The sequence below is a fragment of the Physeter macrocephalus genome, chromosome 13 (assembly GCF_002837175.3).
Source record: "Physeter macrocephalus isolate SW-GA chromosome 13, ASM283717v5, whole genome shotgun sequence".
In the NCBI taxonomy this organism is placed as follows: Eukaryota; Metazoa; Chordata; class Mammalia; order Artiodactyla; family Physeteridae; genus Physeter; species Physeter macrocephalus.
The window spans coordinates 50,357,493-50,368,139 of NC_041226.1; the positions used below are offsets into that span (position 1 = coordinate 50,357,493).

The 10,647-nt window shown below is 41.4% G+C and overlaps 1 protein-coding gene across 14 annotated transcripts in view; it reads right to left on the bottom strand.

The window, feature by feature from the left end:
• Positions 1-10,647, bottom strand: part of TBC1D4 (TBC1 domain family member 4) — a 640,377-nt gene that overhangs the window by 495,725 nt on the left and 134,005 nt on the right. Inside the window, exon 1 of one of the 14 annotated variants that reach the window (XM_055089694.1) lies at positions 9,452-9,506. The exons of 12 other annotated variants lie outside the window; for them this stretch is intronic. The gene's annotated coding sequence lies outside the window, so the exon portion shown is untranslated. Of the gene's footprint in view, positions 1-6,799; positions 6,819-9,451; positions 9,507-10,647 lie in introns of those variants that run through there. One more of the 14 variants, XM_055089697.1, reaches the window with a different exon arrangement.

Below are 10,647 nucleotides of genomic sequence, written 5' to 3' on the forward strand. Positions count from 1 at the left end.
CAGAAAGAATTCAGTGAGAGACAAAGTGATGGGTAAGAAGTGGATTTATTTAGAGAGAAACACACTCCACAGACAGAGTGTGGGCCATTGCAGAAGGTGAGAAAGGCACCAGGGTATGGGGGTTGTCAGTTTTCATAGAGGAGGGTAATTTCATAGGCTAATGAGTGGGAGGAGTTTCCCAGCTGTTTTGGGAAGGGGTGGGGATTTCCAGGAATTGGGACACCGCCCACTTTTTGATCCTTATGGATCCTTGGAACTGTCATGGTGCCTGTGGGTGTGTCATTTAGCTTGCTGATGTGTTACAGTGAGTGTATATATAGCGAGGCTCAAGGTCTAGTGGAAGTCGACTTGTCCACCATCTTGGACCCATTTGGTTTTAATCAGTTTATGCCATGTCCTTGGGCTATGTTATTCTTTCAAAGGTTGTGCCCTGCCCCCCCTCCTGTTTCATTCCCCCATCAGAGATTTTACTCCCATATTCTTATGGGAAGCAGAAGGGCGATGGTCCCTCTTCTGTAACTGCTTCAAGGCTGAGTACGGGCGTCAACCCTGCCTGTCAGGGAGTAAAAATCTCTGGATGCCTAACCTAGGGGCCCCAGGGGCAGGACAGCTCCTTGTTTTAAGTCAGTATAGGCTGGAATCCTCGTACAGTCATCATCTTGGTGTAGAACTGTTGTAACTGCTTCCATAGACTTTCTCTGAATCTCCTTGATGATGAAGCACTTTTTGTAACAGTATCAGAGTACAGAAATATCTATAAATGACAAAAGACTTTAAAGGCATGGTTAAACATCTGATTACAGTGTAATCAATAAAGAAACTTGGTTACAATAACCAGAATTACGAATGATTACATTTAACTTAACATGCCAAATAATCCTCGTTAAATATTCTAAGATACCTCAGGGGCCCTCGAAAGTACCCCAAAGTTAGCTAGAACAAAAGAAACTTAATTAAAATTTGATATTTGGGAAGTTTGTCAAAAAGTTTTAAAACACTTGGTCAAATAAGATCATAGGTCACTGTGAGACAGTACTTATTTCTTAACCAAAGTTACAAAAGATCTCAAAAGCAAATACAGATCACTTAAAGGTAAAGAAACTCATACTATCTGTTATTAAAAGCAGCATTTCAAGAAAACTTTGGAGGGATAAACTAAATCCAGTCTTGTCCCAGCCCACTCCCAACAAAATTCATTTACCCAACTAAATTTAATCCAATCTTAGAAAATCTTGATCACGCACAACTTTTTTCAGTTTTTTTTCTCATTCCTCCCACCTTCTTTTACTGAAAACATACATCTTACTTTCCTTAAAAGTTTTTTTTCACATTCAGTTACTTTTCTTGTTGACAAATTTATAACAGATAGAATAAGGTTTTATTTGACCTCTAGTAAACCTAGGTACAACAAAAGTATTATACTCAACATTGATGATTTTAAAGACATGTCTATATTAATCTGACCAACAAGTTTAAGCCACCTTCAATACCAGATATCTGTTTAGTATTGAATATTTCCCAGATGAGATGAACCTGAAATTTATTCTGACCGTATTATTTTCTACTTCTGAGTATGTACATAAGCGCTTAATTTTTTTTAATTCATCTGTATTTGTTACAACTTTTAAAGCAGAATGTGACTTGAGCACTACGTCTCCATTTACAAAACTTGCTCCAAGTCACTTTTCAAACAGCTTTACAACATGCCTAGATAGGCTTATAATTTTGCTACTCTCAACAACACTTTTCTTTGGAAAACAAGCCCTATGTATGGACAGTGACTCCCATCAAGTTGGTTCAGTTGAACATACTAATTTCTAGAGGCCAGGCACATGCAGTCAATAACTACAGGCGAGGGAAGATTTAAAAAGTAAATCCCAGAAGATTAAAGTTGCTTTAAGAAGTATTTTCTTTTAAACACCAAGGTATATACTTCAGAACAATTCAGTGACAGAAGATTTGATCTACGAAAGAATCCGCTTGGGGCTTCCCTGGTGGCGCAGTGGTTGAGAGTCCGCCTGCCGATGCAGAGGACACGGGTTCGTGCCCCGGTCCGGGAGGATCCCACATGCCGCGGAGCAGCTGGGCCCGTGAGCCATGGCCGCTGAGCCTGCGCGTCCGGAGCCTGTGCTCCGCAACGGGAGAGGCCCACGTACCGCAAAAAAAAAAGAATCCGCTTGATAGCTAAACACTTCAGACCACGAAGTTAACATAGCTTACATATACCTTACAACTACTTAAGCGCTTAATTTTTTAGAAGCCAATTAAGTAGAGCTCTTTTATGAATTAATTTTTGGCAATACCTACAACGCACATATAGATACATATGAACACACAGACACAGAGGCCTCATAGTTCCCATTCCAAAATTTCAGCCCTGAGTCATGTACCACATAAAAGCCATCAGTTACAAGAGGTTGGATTCAAATTTGGCTACTGACAGATGGAACAAATCAAGGTCACCTATCTAGATGGCTAAACCTTTTTTACTAGTGTTTACAGACAAGATACTTCTTAGGATTTCTATTTATCCTTGACAAGTCAAGCTCTAAATTTTTTTTAAGCTTATTTTAACTTTATTTTTTTTTAATATCTTTATTGGAGCATAATTGCTTTACAATGGCGTGTTAGTTTCTGCTTTATAACAAAGTGAATCAGCTATACGTATACATATATCCCCATATCTCCTCCCTCTTGCGTCTCCCTCCCACCCTCCCTAACCCACCCCTCTAGGTGGTGAGCTGATCTCCCAGTGTTATGCGGCTGCTTCCCACTAGCTATCTATTTTATGTTTGGTAGTGTATATATGTCCATGCTACTCTCTCACTTAAGTTCTAAATTACTTTAACCTCTTTTTTTAAAATTTTCATTTAAAAAGACAGCAGAGATAAGGGCTCCTGAGAAGACAAGATAGGACACTTGCATCTCAAAGATACAGGCAAGTTCCTCCTAGGATGACTTTGTTGCCCCTTTAATATTTAAAAGCCTCTTAGGATAAATAGGGAAAGCTTTGGGAGGGGTAAAAGGATTGGTGGGCTTTGGATTATTTTTAGAGCCACACCTCTGGTCCTGTAAAGACTATGTTTGTAGGACTTCCCTGGTGGTGCAGTGGTTAACAACCTGCCTGCCAATGCAGGGGATATGGGTTCGAGCCCTGGTCCGGGAAGATCCCACATGCCGTGGAGCAACTAAGCCCGTGCGCCACAAGTACTGAGCCCGCGTGCCACAACTGCTGAAGCCTGCGTGCCTAGAGCCCGTGCCCTGCAATGAGAAGCCACTGCAGTGAGAAGCCCTCGCACCACAACAAACCGTAGCCCCGCTCGCCGCAACTAGAGAAAGCCCGCGTGCAGCAACAAGGACCCAAGGCAGCCAAAACTAAATAAATTTAAAAATAAAAATTAAAAAAAAAAGACTACATTTGTAAAACAAGATCAGTTTTGCTTTCTTTTTCAAAGAATTGGGTGGTTACCTCAATGATATTGAAGGACTGACATACCCATTCACCTATGTTGGAAAGTTTTACTTTTCCTCATTTAGCTTAAGGGAGAAGGCCTCTTCCAAAATTCCTATCAGGCTCTGAATGTCAACTATGGTCAGTTTAGTCAGACCAGTGAGTGGCCTCCTATTTTGGTAATCTACTTACAAACATTTTTGAGGATCTTCCTTAGGTTTAAGAAATTTGTACCTTATATGGAGACATTATATAACACTTTTTAGTTAATAATCACCAGCTGGATATACTGGCCAAGCCCAGAACCTCAATATTCCACATTCCAGGGTCTACTTACTAAGGTTTCTATTTTAGCTTCAGATTTTATCTGTTCCTTTTCGCTTTTTTTTAGAACCATTTGGTGATGAGGGTGGTTCCCTTGCCCCTCGAGAAACAGAGTGGCCCCTAACTTAGTTAATAAACCTCTTCCCATTAAAGGGATGGGACAGTCAGGCACAAACAGAAAGGAATGTAAAAACAGCTGGCCATTGACCTTGCATAAAAAGGGTTCCAGGAAAGTGTGCCCATGTCTCTTCCCTGACAACCCCATTACGTATTCCTTATGATTGCTAAGGTTTCCAGTCCTTTGGGTTAAGACCAAGAAGGTTGCACCACTGTCTATAAGAAATTCTATCACATTGATTTGCCACATCAATGACCACCTGAGGCTCAACATTAGTTATGTAGATGGTATCTCTAGGCAGAGCCACTTTTGGCCTTTGGCCCCTTTAGTCTTCTGATTGCAAAACCATCAATGGCTGAGGGGCCCCAGTCGCTCTCTGGAATCTGAGGCATTCCCTCTTCCAATGCCCTGGCTGTTTGGAAAGGGCACATCATTCATAATCTTCCCTCTAGTGCCCCTTTTGTCCACAATGGGTACACTGGACTTGTATGGGTACCCATGGGCCTTGTGGTCTGCCAGGGCCAGATTGGCTCAGAAAAGCAGGCTTCCCCTTTGGTGGTCTCACACAAAGCACACAAAGCAGTCATTTGGGCCTTCTGCATATACTTCTCTGGGTGCGATCGGCCTTTTTTGGCCATATCCCTATTCCTGAAAACCAAATAAGCCAATTGGAACAAATTATTCACTGGAGTCTGAGGACCAGAAGTTGCTTTCTGAATTTTGTGCCTGATGTCTGGGACAGACTAGGCTATGAAATGCATAGGTAAAAGTGCCTGTACCTCAGGGGAAGAGGGTTCCAAGTTCATTTGGGATCTATGGCCCTGTAGGGTGGGTCAGTTAAAATGTCTTCTGTGTCCTTCCTAGAGTTATCCCTCCTGAGCTACACACACCTTAAATTCCTTTTTGGGTTCCACTGCCTAGATACAAAGCCATGAAAATGTGAACATAGGGTACTTCACTCCATTTTAAATTCCCTAACTCATATGGTGGCCAAACCTGATTACATAACATACTAAGTTTTTTCCTTTTAATTCCTGTTGTCCAAATCTTTCCCAGCCCCGAAGTATATGGCCCAGAGGGGTACTGTTTGGCACTGATGCAGCCTGACCCATTTCAGACAAGCCTGAGGTGACGTCTCTAACTCCCGAGCTATCCAAAATTCCACTCTTAAGTCAAAATCCACTGCGCAATTTAGTCAAGATTTGCACTTACAATTTTAGATGCTATCCCTTCCAAGGTAATCTCCCAACCAGGTGTTAGTGCCCCAAAAGTCACAAAGAAATGGCACAGAAGACGTCCCCGGCAGTGCTGATGATGAGGGGGAGTTGAATAAAGGCTCAGCACTTGTAAGTGTCAGAGGGAGTGGGGTAAAAGCAATAAAAAGTACACCTTGGTGGTCACACAGGTCTTCTGGGGTTCACAGAAGAAAGAAAGAAATAGAACAGGAATGAATAAGAATGCAAGAATGTAGGAGAAAAACCTGAGTCAAGGAGAAGGTTACAGAGATTAACAATTCTATCCTGGACCTGCTGTTGGTTGTGCCTAAGTATACGGGGTTGACCCGCTGGTCAAAAATGAGCAGACATCGGCAGAGCATCCTCCCCAGTATGCCTGGCTCAGGGCGTCACATGGGCCTCTTTAGGACCAAGACCTAACTCTCAACATTTTCGTACCTTATCACTGTCCCTTTGTGGTCGCCAGCTGAAACCGTGCACCTCAGATTGGGACTTGATCCCACATGCCGGGACTCGAACCCGGCCAAAACCCAGATTGGGACTCAAACCCACGCGGCCAGGACTCGAACCCGGCCAAAACCCAGTCTTCCAACTGAGATCACACAACTGGTTCAGGACTTAATGAAGCTCAGATTCTTGATGTCTCATCACAGAAAGAATTCAGTGAGAGAGAAAGTGATAGGTAAGAAGTGGATTTATTTAGAGAGAAACACACTCCACAGACAGAGTGTGGGCCATCGCAGAAGGTGAGAAAGGCACCAGGGTATGGGGGTTGTCAGTTTTTATAGGGGAGGGTAATTTCATAGGCTAATGAGTGGGAGGAGTATTCCAGCTATTTTGGGAAGGGGTGGGGATTTCCAGGAATTGGGCCACCGCCCACTTTTTGATCCTTGTGGATCCTTGGAACTGTCATGGCGCCCGTGGGTGTGTCATTTAGCTTGCTGATGTGTTACAGTGAGTGTATATATAGCGAGGCTCAAGGTCTAGTGGAAGTCGACTTGTCCACCATCTTGGACCCATTTGTTTTTATCAGTTTATGTCATGTCCTTGGGTTATGTTATTCTTTCAAAGGTTGTGCCCTGCCCCCCCACTCCTGTTTCAGAAGTATTCTTTTTTTTTTAGATATATTAACATATAACATTATATTAGTTTCAGGTATACATCATGATGATTCGATATTTGCATATATTGTGAAATGATCCGGATATAAGTCTAGTTAACATCCATCACCATACATAACTTACAAAATATTTTTCTCTTGTGATGAAAACTTTTAAGATCTACTCTTTTAACAACTTTCAATAATATAATACAGTGTTATTAACTACAATGTCCATGCTATACATTACATCAACATGACATTTATCTTATAGCTGGAAGTTTGTACTTTTTAACCACCTTTTTGCTTCTTTTAAAGTGGTTACTAGAACTTTTTAAATACATATGCGACTCACATTATATTTCAATTGGACAGCACTGCTTTAGAATTCTATTCCCTATATAATATACCCTTCAAGGGAAAGTTAAATATTAGGAACTCTATCAAAAGCCTATCCTGAATTCTTTAAATAGAAATGACCTCCCTCCCACCCATGGCATACAGTTGGCACTCAAGAAATATTTCCTTAATAAACTGCTAGAACATTTTGTTTTTAACCTCATGGTACTTACGTTCTGACTTGTCTGTAATTTGTCTTCTTCCTTGTGTCTCCTATAAGATTCTAAAATTCCTTGCTTAAAACTCTCTCTTATTTCATTATCTATTTCCTGGACACATAGTCTGTCCGCTTCCCTGAACTATTCTGTCTCATCTCCTGCTCTCCTGCTCTTAAGCCATTTCTTAACTTATCTCCAGTGAGTTCCTATATTACTTCCTGGATACCCCCTGCGGCACTGCTTCAAGTCAACCTGGCAGGAACTCTCCAGTTTCTTGAAAACTCTACTTCAATTTGGCAACATGAAGACATGAAGGGGGGAAAAAGAAAAAAGAAAAAAAAAAAACAGTGAAAAGACATGCTACTGCAAAAGATTAGAATATGAGCCCACATTTTTGAAAACTCAATTACAATAAAAATATTTCCTTACACAAGTATCAGTTAAATGGTTTTCTTGTGAATAATCTACAAGTCTGTGGGCTGATTCAGGAAAAAAATTTTTGAGAGGTTATTCCTGCAATGTTTCTAAAATAAACAAACAAAAATAACTTATAAAAAAACAAAGCAAACAAACAAACAAAAAAACTCAAGTTATGGTATAATTAAAAAAACCTAAGGACGAAATGAGAGAGTAACATTGACATATATACACTACCAAATGTAAAATAGATAGCTAGTGGGAAGCAGCAGCATAGCACAGGGAGATCAGCTCGGTGCTTTGTGTCCACCTAGAGGGGTGGGATAGCGAGGGTGGGAGGGAGACACTAGAGGGAGGAGATATGGGGATATATGTATATGTACAGCTGATTCACTTTGGTGTACAACACAAACTAACACAACATTGTAAAGCAATTATACTCCAATAAAGATGTTTAAAAAAAACAACCTAAGGAAAAATCTTTCAGAAACCTCCTTGCCTTTCTTAAACACTCCTAAAAATTTTGATGACCTATAATTACTGGATAAACACAAATGCTGTCTTTTAGCTTAGTGAATAGAATGTGAAGAACATAAGAGCATCACTAATAAATCTGCCCTGAAAACTGCCTCTAGGACATAACTGCCTCTCAGGCCTATCAGCAGAGATAAGATGCCCTCAGAGAACAGAAACAAGTGAGATGGAGGACAAAGCCAAGGCTGCTCTTCAGCCTGGGAGGCCCTTTGCCTACATTCCCCTCTGACTAACACAATTCCCTGTAGGAAAATTTCCCTCCAGAGCCCTTTCCAACTGGTGCCTGACCCAGGAGCCCAGCAGCCTTAACACACCCTTCCAAATCAACCACAGCATCCATTGCTTCCCCACGAAGGGCACTTAACATATTATTTTTAGTTACCCAATGGCATCTGTCTCACAGATGTGTCTCGCCTTTTTCTCTGTCCCCACGACAAAGCTTAGCACATATGGCTCACACTCAATATATGTCTGCAAAATGAGTGAACAAATGAATGAGCAAACAAATAAAGAGAAAATGGTGGTTCTTCCCACCTTCCTAGATCAGAATACTAAATAGGTTCTTGCCCGAACCCAGAGTGTCTTCATTTGGGAAAACAGTACTAATCAAATTATGAATGCCACCTGAAAAGCAGGTGTCTACGCCAAAAGGAAAAGATGATAAGAGGCTTTGCATAGCCATCACTAATGCAAAACAGGAACAACCTATAAATAAATATTGGGGAATGTCAGCTCTTTATAAGTAATATTTGCTGTGGACTTATTTTGTGCACTTTCTAGAAAATAAAAGCTAACATTTATCGAGTACCTGTTATGTGCCAGGCAATGTTCTACATGCTTTATATATTTTACCTCCTTTAATCCTCACAACCATCCTTTGAGCTAATTCTATTATTATCCTCATTTTACTGACAAGAAATTGTCCTAGATTCTGCAGATTTACATAACCACACACTAAATCACGTTAACTGGATCAAGAAAGAGAAGATGACAATTTCCAACCTTGAGAGAAGGATAAGATCAAAGTAGTTTTGATAATAACAGTAAGTTGACAGCAAACACTGGGTTTCCTTACAATTAGCTGTATACACCACAAAGCTGCCACAGCCTACTTTGATCTTAAACTATTTGCAGTGTTTTTATAAACATCATCAGTCTAATTCTCTCTTACAAGCCTTATCCACAAATATTAGATGGAAAACAAGATTAGTAAAGACTCGCTCTTGCGAGAGCACCGGAATCACAACTAACTTCTGAACAATCATCAACAGGAAGACACTGGAACTCACCAAAAAAGATACCCCACATCCAAAGACAAAGGGGAAGCCACAATGAGACAGTAGGAGGGGCGCAATCACAATAAAATCAAATCCCATAACTGCCGGGTGGGTGACTCACAAACTGGAGAACACTTATACCACAGAAGTCCACCCGCTGGAGTGAAGGTTCTGAGCCCCACGTCAGGCTTCCAAACCTGGGGGTCCGGCAACGGGAGGAGGAATTCTTGAGAAACAGACTTTGAAGGCTAGCAGGATTTGACTGTAGGACTTCAACAGGACTGGGGCAAACAGAGACTCCACTCCTGGAGGGCACACACAAAGTACTGTGCGCATTGGGACCCAGGGGAAGGAGCAGTGACCCCATAGGAGACTGAACCAGACCTACCTGCTAGTGTTGGAGGGTCTCCTGCAGAGGCAGGGAGTGGCTATGTCTCACCTTGAGGACAAGGACACCGGCAGCAGAAGTTTGCGGAAGTACTCCTTGGCATGAGCCCTTCCATCAGCAGGCAAGCAGATTAAAGTTTTACTGAGCTCTGCACAGCAGAGCAACACCCAGCTCTACCCACCACCGGCCTCTCGCATTAGGAAACTTGCACAAGCCTCTTAGATAGCCTCATCCACCAGAGGGCAGACAGCAGAAGCAAGAAGAACTACAATCCTGCAGCCTGTGGGACACAAACACATTCACAGAAAGACAGACAAGATGAAAAGGCAGAGGGCTATGTGCCAGATGAAGGAACAAGATAAAACCCCAGAAAAACAACTAAATGAAGTGGAGATAGGCAACCAACCTTCCAGAAAAAGAATTCAGAACAATGATAGTGAAGATGATCCAGGACCTAAGAAAAAGAATGGAGGCAAAGATCGAGAAGTTGCAAGAAATGTTTAACAAAGACCTAGAAGAATTAAAGAACAAACAAACAGAGATGAACAATACAATAACTGAAATTAATAATACACGAGAAGGAATCAATAGCAGAATAACTGAGGCAGAAGAACAGATAAGTGATCTGGAAGACAGAATGGTGGAATTCACTGCCGCGGAACAGAATAAAGAGAAAAGAGTGAAAAGAAATGAAGACAGCCTAAGAGACCTCTGGGACAACATTAAATGCAACAACATTCGCATTATAGGAGGCCCAGAAGGAGAAGAGAGAGAGAAAGGACCCAAGAGAATATCTGAAGAGTTTATAGTCAAGAACTTCCCTAACATGGCAAAGAAAATAGACACCCAAGTCGGGGAAGTGCAGAGAGTCCCATACAGGATAAACCCAAGGAGAAACACGCTGAGACACACAGTAGTCAAACTGGCAAAAATTAAAAACAAAGAAAATTTATTGAAAGCAACCAGGGAAAAATGATAAATAACATACAAGGGAACTCCCACAAGGTTAACAGCTGATTTCTCAGCAGAAATTCTACAAGCCAGAAGGGAGTGGCATGACATATTTAAAGTGATGAAAGGGAAGAAACTACAAACAAGATTACTCTAGCTGGCAAAGATCTCATTCAGATTCAATGGAGAAATCAAAACTTTTACAGACAAGCAAAAGGTAAGAGAATTCAGCACCACCAAACCAGCTCTACAACAAATGCTAAAGGAACTTTTCTAAGTGGGAAACACAAGAGAAG